Source organism: Chrysochloris asiatica, unplaced genomic scaffold (genome assembly GCF_000296735.1).
Source record: "Chrysochloris asiatica unplaced genomic scaffold, ChrAsi1.0 scaffold00115, whole genome shotgun sequence".
NCBI classification, from domain to species: Eukaryota; Metazoa; Chordata; class Mammalia; order Afrosoricida; family Chrysochloridae; genus Chrysochloris; species Chrysochloris asiatica.
The window spans coordinates 8,826,435-8,839,840 of record NW_006408633.1 but is presented as its reverse complement, the minus strand read 5'-3'; the positions used below and the strand labels follow the sequence as shown (position 1 = coordinate 8,839,840).

Here is a 13,406-nt window from a genome sequence, read left to right as displayed (position 1 = left end):
CAGAATTTAGCCAATAAAAACCTGATAAATAACGGCAGAACATAGTCTGATATACATAGTGCTGAAAGATGAATTCTCAGGTTGGAAAGCATTCAAAATATGATTGGGAAAGAGCTATCTCTTCAAAGTAGAGTCAATCCTCATGACATAGATGGAGTAAAGCCTTGGGAATTTTTATTTGTTTATTTAGCACAATTCAAAATGTGAATTTTGCAAACAGCTGCAAACATCCATTAGTAATCAGAAAGTAGAAATTCATACAAAGTATGAATCAAAGAAAACTGGAAGTCATCAAAAATGAAATGGAACACTTGAAAATCAATATCCTAGATATTAGTGAACTGAAATAAACTGATACAGGCTGTTTCGAATTAGAAAGTCATATGGTCTACTATCCCAGGAACAACAAATTGAAAAAAGAATGGTATTTCATTAATCATTAAAGAGCATCATTAGATTGTAAGTACTGGTCACCATAAGGAACATATTTTTGCCCGGGGAAACAGCAAGATCTTACTAAACTAGAAAGTATAGGTGTTGTCAGCACACTTTGACCTCCTTGTGTGGGCCAGCAAGCAAAAAGAGGATTTAAAAAAAGCAAAACTTCAAGGGTGACTGACTCTGGTTGGCAAGAAGAAGAAGGGCTACTTTTATAATGGAGCAAAGAGGAATACATGTAGAACCCAGGTTGTCCACGAGAGTGGCTCCTGGTGCATCCTTGCCCTATCTTAATTGTGGGTGTGTACAACAATCCTAGATTGAGAAGGGTGTGATCATCAAAGCTTCAAACCCCTCAGTAATGGATATTTGCAGCATCAGGTACCATGTAAGTCACCAAGACCTCCTGAGTGATAGCTGAGGGAGAGAATGAGGACTAGTTGTGTCCCTAACATCAACCACAGCCCTGGAAACTGTAGTGCATCCCCATAAGAAAGGATCACAGAAACAATAGAAGAACTAATCCCCAAATCTGCATGGAGCAGTAGGTCTGTGCAGCACAGGGGTAGACTCTAGCAGGCAGCCATGAGAATGCTCCTTACAGATCTTCAACTACGGAGAGCATAATTGATTAAGGGCCACTGATCCCATAAATCAATCACTGTGTTTACACCAAGGCAGCACTTCCCACAGAATCTTCTAGCCAGTGATCTGGCATAGCAAGAAGCTAAGTCAGATCCATTTTTGGAAGATGTAGAGCTCCTCTAACAGCTGATATTGACTCAAAGACTCCTAATGTGGCCTTGACAAACCTTCCTGAGATTGCACAGTAAACTAGAACATGTCCATCCATTCTGCATTCTCTCTCTCCTTCACTGGGGTCAGATTTGATTTAAGTCTGCCCACTCTCAGTCTTCTTCAGCAACATCCCCATTTTCTCTTATACAGACATTTCCCCTAACAAAATATTTGCATACTTAATTGATATCTCCCTCTTGGAGACCCCAAACTAACATTTATAAATAAGGTGGAGTAGCAGAATTTTGTACATAACATTCAATATATAGCCTGGTTGTCGTGCTGGGTGAATGGATGGATGGATGAAAAGGTGAGTGGATGGATAAATATGAGATCATAAAAGGGGGATATTTCTGTCATTTGGGGTTATGAGGGAAAGCTGACCAGAAAAGTAGCACTTGAACTTGATGAAGGACATGTGAAGAGAAGTAGGAAAGCACTGGGGAGTAGACACAGAGAAAAGAATGCAGGGTGAGCAAAGATCGAAGGGAAGGAAGGCCCAAGCATTTTGCGTATGTAGTTGGATCTAAGGGTCTGTAAGTAAGATGCATTTGGTAGAACAATGAGGTTGAGATTCAGATCCAGTTTGCTTCCTTGCAAGAAATGGTCTCACACTATAATCTTAACCGGCAGATATATGCCATTGATCAAAGTATGCAATGTGTCTACTCTTCTCCAAAATACTTCAGATTCAATGCCTCCCAGAAGCATGAAAGTCACCTGGAGTAGTCCTAACCGAGGACTTTTTGTAATATGTTGTTGTTCAGAGCCATTGAGTCAGTTCTGACCCAGAGTGACCCAGTATAGAGTTTCCAAGGAGTAACTGGTGAGTTTGAACCAGTGACCTTGTGGTTAAAACTGACCTTGTAGTGCTGTGCTTATCCTACAGCAAGCACCACCCCAGAAATCCCGTTAGTGCTTGATCTTAGCATCCCATTTCCTTCTTTCCAGTTCTTACCAAAAATTGCAAATAATTTATGATTGTTTCTTGTCTGTTTCACCCACTAGTCTGTTGTTGTTATTGTTAAGCGCTGTTGAATCAATGGCAATGCATAGCAACCCTGCATAGGGTTTCCAAGGAGCAGCTAGTGAGCTTGAACCCCCAACATTGTGGTTCAAACGACTTTGCAGTCTGACAAATTAGCCCACAGCGCCACATAAGTTACATAAAACAAGACCCTGCATTATTCACCTGAGTGCTGAGGACAATGGTTGTTGTTGTTATGTGTCATTGAGTTGGTACCGACTCATAGCGACCCTATGCACAACAGAACAAAACACTACCCAGCCCTGGGCCAACTTCACAATCATTGCCACACTTAAGCCCATTGACGCTGCTACTTTGCCAATCCATCTCACTGGGGTCTGCCTCTTTTTCTCTGACCCTCCACCTTACCAAACATGATATCCCTCTCCAGTAGACTGGTCCCTCTTGGCAATATGTCTGCAATATAAGAGATGAAGTCTGGCCATCCTGGCCTCCAAGGAGCACTCTGGCTGCACTTCTTCCAACACAGATCTGTTTGTTTGGGGGCAGCCCATGATACTTTCAATATTCTCCTCTAACACCATGGTAGACAGAATAAATATGGCAGTTAGATATGTGAGATTTAAAGATAGACAACTCTGAAGAGCAGTCCCAGATCCATTAATTACTAACAGATTGATCTTGAGCAAATACCTCAAATTCTTCTAGCCTCAGTTTCTTCATCTATCAAATGGATGATAATACCTCACAGTGTTTTCATAAAGGCGGACTAGGATAATTGATGTAAAGCACTGAGTAAACATTTGTAAGTGATAGTTATTATTATTACCTCTTAAGCCTGGGTGGTGTCATCATTCCTAGTGTGGAGTAGGCTCTGAGTAATTCCTCATACTTTTTGGTGACAGCAAGCAGTTGTTGTTAGATGCCTTCGTGTCAGCTCCGACTCACAGTGACCCTATACACAACAGACTGAAACACTGCCTGGTACTGCGCCATCCTCACAATCATTGTTACATTTGAGCCTGTTGCTGCTGCCACTGTGCCAATCCATCTCATTGGAGGTCTTTCTCTTTTTCTCTGATCCTCCACTTTATCAAATATGATACCCTTCTCTAGGTACTGGTCCCTCCTTACACGATGTCCAAAGTATGAGAGCGAAGCCTGCCGATCCTGACTTCCAAGGAGCACTCTGGCTGTACTTCTTCCAACACAGATTGGTTTGTTCTTTTGTCAGCCCATTAATATTCTCCTCCAACACCATAAACTAAATGCATTAATTCTTCTACAGTCTTCCTAATTCACTGTCCAACTTTCATATGCATATGAGGTTACTGAAAATATCATAGCTTGAGTCAGGCGCACCTTAGTCCTCAAACTGAAAACTTTGCTCTTCAACACTTTAAAGAGATCTTGTGCAGCAGATTTGCCTAATGCAATACGTCATTTGATTTCTTGGCTACTGTTTTCCATGAGTGTAGATGGCTGGTCTGAGCAAAATGAAGTCTTTGACAACTTCAGTCTTTTCTCTATTTATATGGATATTGTCTGTTTGTCCAGTGGTGAGCATTTTGTTTTCTTTACATTGAGGTGCAATCCATACCAAAGGCTGTGGTCTTTGATCTTCATCACTAAGTATTTTAAGTCCTCCTTGCTTTCATCAAGCAAGATTGTATCGTCTGTATATTGTAGGTTTTTAATGAGTCTTCCTCCAATCCTGATGCCATGTTTTTCTTCATATAACCCAGCTTCTCAGATTATGTGCTCAACATACAGATTGAATAAGTATGGTGAAAGAAATGCTAAGCATTGTCTTCACTTTTGGTCTTCTAACTCCAGATCTTTATTCATTTTGTTGTAATATTTGACTTTGTCTTCAGCTGACTTTTGAATTTTTCTACTCAGCTCTTTTACCTCCTCATTTCTTCTATTTGCTTTAACATTTCTACATTGGAGAGCAAGTCTCACTGGCATCCATTTTGGTCTTTTCTTTCTTTCTTGTCTTCTTAGTGACCTTTTGTTTTCTTGCTGTATGATGTTCTTGATGTCATCCTACAACTCTTCTGGTCTTCAGTCTTTAGTGTCTAATTCATCAAATCTGTTCTTGAGATGATCTCTAAATTCAGGTGGGATATGTTCAAGGTCATATTTTGGCTTTCATGGACTTGTTTTAACTTGCTTCAGCTGCAGCCTGAACTTGCATTTGATGGTCTGTTCCACAGTCTGTCCCTGGTCTTGTTGTGGCATATGATATGGAGCTTTTCCACCATCTCTTTCCACAGAAGTAGTCAATTTAATTTCAGGTGTTCCATCTGGTGAGGTCCATGTGTATAGTCATCTTTTATGTTATTTTAAAAAAATATTTGCAATGAAGGAGTCATTGGTCTTGCAAAATTCTATCATGCGATCTACTTTATTGTTTCTGTCACCAAGGCCATATTTTCCAACAACTGATTCTTCCTCTTTGTTTCCAACCTTTACGTTCCAGTCTCCAGTAATTATTAATGTATCTTGATTGCATGTTTAATCAATTTCAAACTGAAAAAGTTGGTATAATTCTTCAATTTCATCACCACTGACTTTAGGAGTTGGTGTGAAAATTTGAATAATAGTGGTATTAACTGGTCTTCCTTGTAGATCCTATGGGTATTATCCTATCATAGACAGCATTGTACTTCAAGACAGATCTTGAACTGTTCTTCTGGAAGCTGAATGTGATACCATTCCTCTTCAATTTTTCATTCCCAGCATAATAATCCATGTGATTGTCAGATTCAAAATGGCCAATATCAGTCCATTTCAGCTCACTAATGCCTAGGGTATCAATGTTTATGCAATCTATTTTGTTTTTGACAATTGCCAATTTTCCTGGATTCGTATTTCATGCACTTCATATTCCGATTATTAATGGATGTTTATGACTGCTTCATTTTGAGTTATTCCTCATCAGTAAATGAAGGTCCTGAAAGCTTTACTGCATTCATATCACCACGGTCAACTCTACTTTGAGGAGGCAGCTCTTCCCCAATCGTATTTTGAGTACCTTCCAACATGAGAGGTTCATCTTTTGACATTATATCTGACAATATTCTGGTGCTCCTCATCATGTTTCAATAGTCAATATGCTGGTGTTCTTCATCATGTTTCAACTGTCTGGTGTTATCTTATAGTGTTCCATTGCTCTTCATCATGAATCAGGGATTGACTTCACAGCAGCTAACAATAATATTCAGTCTAGATTTAATGCTTCGTAGACATCTGTGTTCAAGAGCCTATAACCTTACTGTGCTGTGTTTATGAACGTAAAATCATATTTTCCTCTTAGCTTTTATGTTGTTATTATTATTATGATGATGATTATACTAGTTTTTAACCTCCTAGAAAAAATTTTTTTTGGTACATTTTGATGTGAAGGTCAATCAGAATCTTTCTTCTTTTTCTCACTGATTTAGAAATACCACCTCCCTTGGATCTACTTTTAACTTTCTTTTGAATATCATTGATTTGTGTGTAGAAAATCAAACAACAGCAACAAAAGACACTAGTATTGTGATTTTTTATATGTCTGATCCTGCCATCTCTTCATTCCTCTCAACCTTCCTTTCAGGGGGGAAAAAAAAAAAATCAAAACAGGAGATTGCAGACAATCATATACTCTGTCCTGCTTTGGCTCTATGGGTTAATGTGCTAGGCTACAAAGTCGGTTTGAACCACAACGTCGTTATGGGTCGGAACCGACTCAATGGCATTTAACACAATAAAAACAACCACAGAATATTAAGAAATGTTAACAGCTAAACGTAGTTGCTTCAGACTTGTTACTGAAGAGAAAGTAATAGAACATAACAGACTGATTCAAAGTTCCTTATACAGAGTCTCTCCCCTACTTCCCTTCTCCCCACCCTTGATGTAAGCATGAATTTGGTGTGAAGTGTTTTTAAACTTTGTTGTTGTTGTTGTTAATTTCAATCGAGTTGGTTCCAACTCACAGCAACCCAGTACAGAGTTTCCAAGGAGCAATTGGTGGCTTTGAACTGCCAACCTTGAAGTTCCTTTGGACTCCTGGCGTTTTCCTTTCCCTTCCTCTCTTCTGCATAGGCCAGCTTGGGCCTTCTCACCATGATGCCCCTTTGGAGAGGTGCCTGCACCTCAGTCTGCCTGAGCATGCATCCAATGCCACAGCTCAGGCCTTCAGACCAGGTGGGTGCCCCCTCTGCCTCAGGGCGGGTGGGAGCTGGAGAAGGGCGTTTTTAAAATAATAAAAGAAATAAACAATGTAAAGTCTTTGGCAGTTTCTACCCATTTAGATCCTTGTAAGCTGTAAGGTTTTGCTAACCTAGATTCATTAGGAATTGCTCTCTGCCTCTGGAGGCCAGGGTCAAGGCTTGGCTAAAAGCAGAGGCTCTACCAGCTTCCAGGTACCAACATCATATAGAGCCTTGCCTTGTAGGAGTTCAGGGCTGAGGCTTCAAAGGCTAGGAAATGGGGGCAATCTTTATCCAGAAGGCCTTCTGGGGGACCAGAACTCTTTTGCCAGCGTGGATTCCTCAAGTTGGCACTGCATAATTAAAGCAGTTGCAGGTTTTTTATGTTTTTACAGTTTTTTTCCCAAAAATGATTTGTAGTTGTATGTACAGCACTTTGCCCTGAGATGTGTGCTCTACAATAAAAACCAAACCAAAAAAAAAAAAAAAAAATGCTTATCCTACAGCACTTTAGCTTCATATGTATTGTTGTTGTTAAGTGCCATCAATTCTGACTTATAGTGACCCTGAATAGGTTTTTCAAGGAGAGGCTGGTGGTTTGAACTACCAACCTTGTAGTTAGCAATTTAGTGCTTATCCTAAAGACCACACTAGGACTTCAACTTCATAGATTATCTATTCAGAAATAAGGTGCTGTATTATTTTGTGAGTTTTCACTCATTTATTCCTTTATCTTTACTCACAATTCTTTGAGAATCATCTTGTCCAAATCCCCATGGAATCCTTTTTATTTCTTTCTTTCTTTTTATTTTTATTGGAAATATATTAAAATGATGTATTACTTTGGGGAAAATTCACATCTTACATTATTAATTTTTTCCTCTAGAGACAAAGTATATTTTTCATATTATTTAAGCCTCCATATATTGCTTTTTTAAATAGTGTAATTTGCTTCTTGTATGTCCAGCACATTTCTTGTTATTTCTGTGAATTTATGATTGTGTTGATGTTGGGAGTAGAATTTTATTTTGTGTAGTAATTCCTGACTCATTGTTATTGATGTAAAAGAAAACAGTCATTTTTAAATACTTATTTTGTAACTGGCCATGGTTACTAGATTCTTATTATATCTAAGGCTGTAATTTTCCAATTGATTCTTTTGTGCTTTCTTGGTAGACAATTACACATTACATATAATACTAGAGATTTGCAATTAATGATAATTTGTTCTGTTCTCAACTGACAGTTATATTCCATTTCTTGTTCTTCGCTTGGTGAGTTGGCTGCGACATCCAGAACAATACTACAGAATAATGGAGATGACAAGTTACCATGTTTCCTTCTGGATTATAAAAGTCATACGTCTTAAGAGTTCATATTGATGTACGGACTCTTGTTTAAGATAGCCATGACTGAACTTCTTCCTTTTAGAATAATGAGGGTTCTTTTTATCTGGTTGCATATATCTACAAGGTAGTTTTTTAAAATGGAACACACTACATTTTGGTAATATTTTATAAAATGGAAGCTTAAACTCTCATCAGCACTCTCTGTGGTTATTTGAATTGCAAAGAACATTAGGTTGATTCTTGTTATAGCTTTGCAACCAGTTAATAGTTTCATTTGGGTCAGGTCTTTCACTTTCCTGGACTTTGATTTCCTTCTTATAAAACAGGAAGTATAAGATCCATCCCAAAATTCACCTCCAGTTTTTTAGTATTTTAAGTAATATTTCAATGACACTTTTAATTTTTTTTAATGAAACTGCTTTGCTTGGATCCACAAACAACACTTATGGAAGCTTGTTGTTGTTGTTGTTAGATGCTGCCAAGTCTCTACCTACTGTGACCTTGGGAACAAGAGAATGAAACACTGCCCAGTCCTGCTCCAGTCTCATAATCATTGTTACACTTAAGCCCATTGCTACTGCCACTGTGCCAATACATCTCATTCCTCTTTTTTGCTGACCCTCCACTTTACCAAGCATAATGTCATTTTCCAGGGACTGGTCCTACTGATAATGTGTCTGAAGTATGAAGTCTGGTTATCTTTACTTCGGTGAAACATTCTAGCTGTACTTCTTCCAACACAGATTTGTTTGTTTTTCTGGAAATCCATGACCCTTTCAATAGTCTCCTCTAAGCCCATAACTCAAATACATCAAACCATCTACTGTATTCCTTATTCATTGTTCAACTTTCATTTGCTTTTGAGGCTATTGAAAATAGCCATGGTTTGGATCAGGCATACCTTAGTCCTCTAACTGACATCTTTACTCTTGAACTCTTTAAAGAGGTCTGGTGCAGCAGATTTGCCTGAGCAATACGGCATTTGATTCCTTGAATGCTGCTTCCATGAGTGTTCAAAGTTGATTTGAGCAAAATGAAATCCTTGACAATTTCAATATTTTCTCCATTTATCTTTTTTTTTTTAAGTTTTTATTGTGAATTATGTGGGTTTACATGGGAGAACATCAGTTTTACATTCATCCTATCGTATTTCGTTTCATTGCAATGATTAAAATCCCCTCCATGCATCATCAAATAACCAAAGGATACACCCCACAGGTCCACCAACCCCCCTCCCGGCTGTCAGTACACAGTCCCTTTCCCTCCCTGAGTCCAGTGTCCCCAGCCACTCCATCTGTCCATGTCATCATCTCTGTCTCCATCCATGGCGTCACTGCCTCTCTGGGTAGGGTCCCGCTCTCCATTCTTCTCACTTGATAGTCCCAGGAACCTCCACTCCTGGGCTGCAAAATCAATCACTCCCTTCCTTTTGTCAAAAAATATCTACCTCTACATTCCTGACCCTCACAGTCAGTCCTGATGGCAGTCATTCACGATTGTACTACAAGAGTCTTATCCCCATTTCCTTTCGCCAGCCTGGAAATCATTCAGTGGAGGTTCTACCTACCCCTGCTCCAGTTGGAACTAGGCTCCCTCTTGAAAGCTCGTAAGCCAGTCACTTCTTGCCTTTATAGCCCCCCCCCCCTTTTTGGTTAACCAATGTCTAAGAAGCCCATCCCTATCAACCCTGTGCACCGAGGGGGTGTGAGTGATTCTTGTTGTAAAGATTTGGTCCCTTTTTTGAGTGTTAATGAGTCTTCCTCCAATCATGATGCCACGTTCTTCTTCATATAATCTTATTTCTTGGATTATTTACTCAGCATAAAGACTGAATAAGTATGGTGAAAGAGCATAACCTTAGTGCACACCTTACCTAATCTTAAACCATTCAGAGTTCCCTAGTTCTATTTGAACAACCGCCTCTTGGTTTGTGTACAGGTTCCTCGTGAGCACAATTAAGTGTCTGGAGTACTCATTCTCTGCAGTATTATCCATATCTTCCTATGATCCACACATTTAAAAGCCTTTATGTACTCAGAAAAGCACAGGAAAACTTCTTTGCGGTATTCTCTGCTTTCATTCAAGATCCATTTTATGTCACCAATGATACGCCTCATTTCACATCCTTGTCTGAATTAGGCTCAAACTTATGACAGCTCCTTGTCAGTGTACTGCTGCAGCCATTTTTGAATTGTCTTTAGCGAAGTTTGACTTGCATATGACATTAATGATATTGTCCAATGATTTCTGCATTCCATTGGGTCATCTCTCTTTGGAATGGTCACAAATATGGATTCTTCCAATCAGTTGGCCAGGCAGCTGTCCAAATTTCTTGGCATAGATGAGTGAATACCCAGTGCTGCATCGGTTTGTTGAAAGATTTGAATTTGTATTCCATCACCTCCCAGAGCCTTATTCTTTGCAAATGCCTTCAGTGCACCTTGAATTTCTTCCTTCAGTATCATTCATTGGCTCTTGATCATATGCCACCTCTTGAAATGGTTGAACACCGACCATTTCCTTTTGGTACAATGACTCTATGTATTTCTTCCATCTTCTTTGATGTTTTCTGCATCATTCAATATTCTACCCATAGAATCCTTCAATATTTCAAGTTGAGGCTTGATTTTTTTTTTTCTTCAATTCTCTGAAGCTCACTAATTGAGAAATGCCGAGTGTGTTCTTCCCCATTGGTTTTATAACTCCAGATCTTTGCACATTTCATTATAATATTTGACTAAGTGTTATTGAGTTGCCCTTAGAATTTCTGTTCAGCTCTCTTATCTCCTCACTTGCTCCATTTGCTTAATATGTCTATGCTGGAAAGCAGGTGTGAATCTCTTCTGACTTCCATTTTGGTCTTTTCCTTCTTTTTTGTCTTCTTAACGACCTTTTGCTTTCTTCCTGTATGATGTTCTTGATATTATCCCACAACTCTTCTGGTCATCGATCTTTAGTGCCTAAGACATCAAATCTGTTCTTGAGATAATCTTCAAATTCAGGTGGGATATATTCTAGGCCATATTTTGGCTCTCATCATATTTTTTCTTCATCTTCAGCCTAAATTTGCAAATGAGTGTTTGATGGTCTGTTCCACAGTCTGCCCCTGGCCTTGTTTGGGCTGATGATATGGAGCTTTTCCACCTTATCTTTCCATAGATGTCATTGATTGTATTCCATCTGGTGAGGTCCATGTGTATACTCACCTTTGATGCTATTTTTTAAAAGGTATTTGCAGTGAAGGAGTCATTGCTCTTGCAAATTTCTATCGTGTAACTTCCAGTATAATTTCTATAACCAAGACCATAGTTCCCAAATACTGATTCTTCCTCTTTGCTTAGAAACTTGGCCTTCCAATCACCAATAATTATCAATACATCTTGATTGCATGTTTGATAGATTTCAGACTGAAAAAGTTGGTAGAATGCTTCAATTTCGTCATCAATGTCTTTAGTGGTTGGTGTGTAAATTTGAATAATAGTTGCATTAACTGAGCTTCCTTATAGGCATATGGATATTATCCAATCATAGAGAGCATTGTACGTCAAGATATATAGATATATCTTGAAATGTTCTTTCTGATGTTGAATCAGACACCATTCCTCTTCAATTTGTCATTCCTGGCATAGTAAAGCACATGATTGTCATATTCTAAATGTCCAATACCAGTTCATTTCAGCTCACTAATGCATAGGATATCAGTGTTTGTGCATTCCATTTCATTTTTGACAACTTCCAATTTTCCTAGATTCATACCTTATACCTTCCATGTTCCAGCTACTTCTTTTCATTGTGAGTTGTGCCCATCATCGAATACAGGTCCCTAGGGCTTTACTCCATTCACATCATCACAGTCAACTGTACTTTGAAGAGGCGGCTCTTCCCCAGTCATATTTTGAGTGCCTTCCAACCTGAGGTGCTCCTCCTCCAGCTCTACATCTGACATAATCCTGGTGCTCTTCATCATGTTTCAACAGTCAGTATTCTCATACTGATAGTATTCCACTGCTATTCATTAAGGTTTTCAGTGATTAACTATTTGCAAGTAGTTCTTCTCTCTTTCTTCCTAAACTTCTGCCGGAAGAACAAATAAATCTTGTTGGAAGAGGAAGAGCCAGAATGCTATTTAGACGCCAGGATGGTAAGAGTCTGTCATACTTCTGATATTTTATCAAAACGGACCATTCCAAGTGCCTCTTGGGAAGTATGCTCGCGGGCACGAGTTGTCATTGTTGGGGTTGTTCCTTCGTGCCAAGAGACTACGAGATTGGAGCTCTGTTACTGCATTGTCTGCAAAGACGGTGGCGCTTTTGCGGGTGTATGGGGCACGCTGAGTGTGCGGGACAAGTCCGGAGCAGAGCTGTGCGTGGGCTGTGGAAGTCGACTGCGCTTTCCCCTCAGTTGTGTGTGTGTAACGGGATGGTTTTCATCCACCTTGGGCAGTTATCCAAAGAAGCCTTTGAGTTCATGCCTTCCATTTTCCACAGAACAACTACCCTGATTTAAAGCTCAGAACCCAAATGCAAAAACTTCAGAACTAATTTTAAAAATTGCCCATCTATGGAGGGAGTTTCCTGATTCAGAGAAAAAAGTCAATGAAGATGCTTACAGGGTGGACTAGGAAGCATACAGAGAGGAGGTCAATAGAATCATAGAACAATTAACTGCAAGTCAGTTTATAACTATGGAAAAAGAAATCATGCAAAAGCGCTTGAAAAGGAAAACACTAATAAAAAACATGCATGGAAAACTGAAAAGACCTCACTCAACTTAAAATATTTTTATATCTGGAAGATTCCAGGAAGCTAAGGATGCTTCATCACAGGCAAAACTGAAGACTGTAAATGAAAACTGGAAACATCAGTCTAGTTCTCAAAAGCAAGTATGTATTCAGCTTGCTAAAGATGATAAAATTCGTTATGATAATGAAATGAAATCGTGGGAAGCACAAATGATTGAAGTTGGAAGCAATGATCTTATACATTGCAGAGAGAAGCATGGAACAAAAGATGCCACTGAGGAATGTTAAAATAGAAGCTTGTGTTTTGTTCATCATGGGTAGGCTCAAGAAACCAATTAGGTCTCAGGACTTGAAGCCATTGTAAAATAAGAAAGGATAAAGTTGGCAAACATTTTATATACAATTCCTTTTTCTTTAAGCTCATGGACTGTTGCCATTAATACATCTTGTATTAATACATCTTGTATTAATACCTTGCTTTGGAAAACCCAAACAGATATAAGTTAATGTTAAATTTATTTTGTGTTTAGGATCTACTGAAGATCAAAATAATTCATTCAAATGTAGCAGTGAATCATTTACCATTACCAATGTAAATCAGACTAAATTTGTTTCACTGGATGATGATTATGGAAAGATTCTTCTTACTTCCTTATATTATGGAAGGGGGAGTTTGCTTTTGAGAATTGTCCCAAGTTATAGAAACCACAGTATTCTATGATGTAATTGTGTATTTTAAAAAAATGCAACTAAAATTTATATAGGTAAATTTTAATTCTTAGATATAATTCTGGTTTTCTGGTTGTACTTAAGAGTTGGTGACTATACATGCAAGAAGTGATTTCTGGTGTCAGTTGCAACTTTTATAAAATGGACTGAGAAATTTAGAA

The 13,406-nt window shown here is 38.7% G+C and overlaps 1 pseudogene; it reads left to right on the top strand.

Annotated features, from left to right (window-relative positions):
* Positions 1-11,913: 11,913 nt before the first annotated feature.
* LOC102828044 lies at positions 11,914-12,804 on the top strand (annotated as a pseudogene).
* Positions 12,805-13,406: the final 602 nt, after the last annotated feature.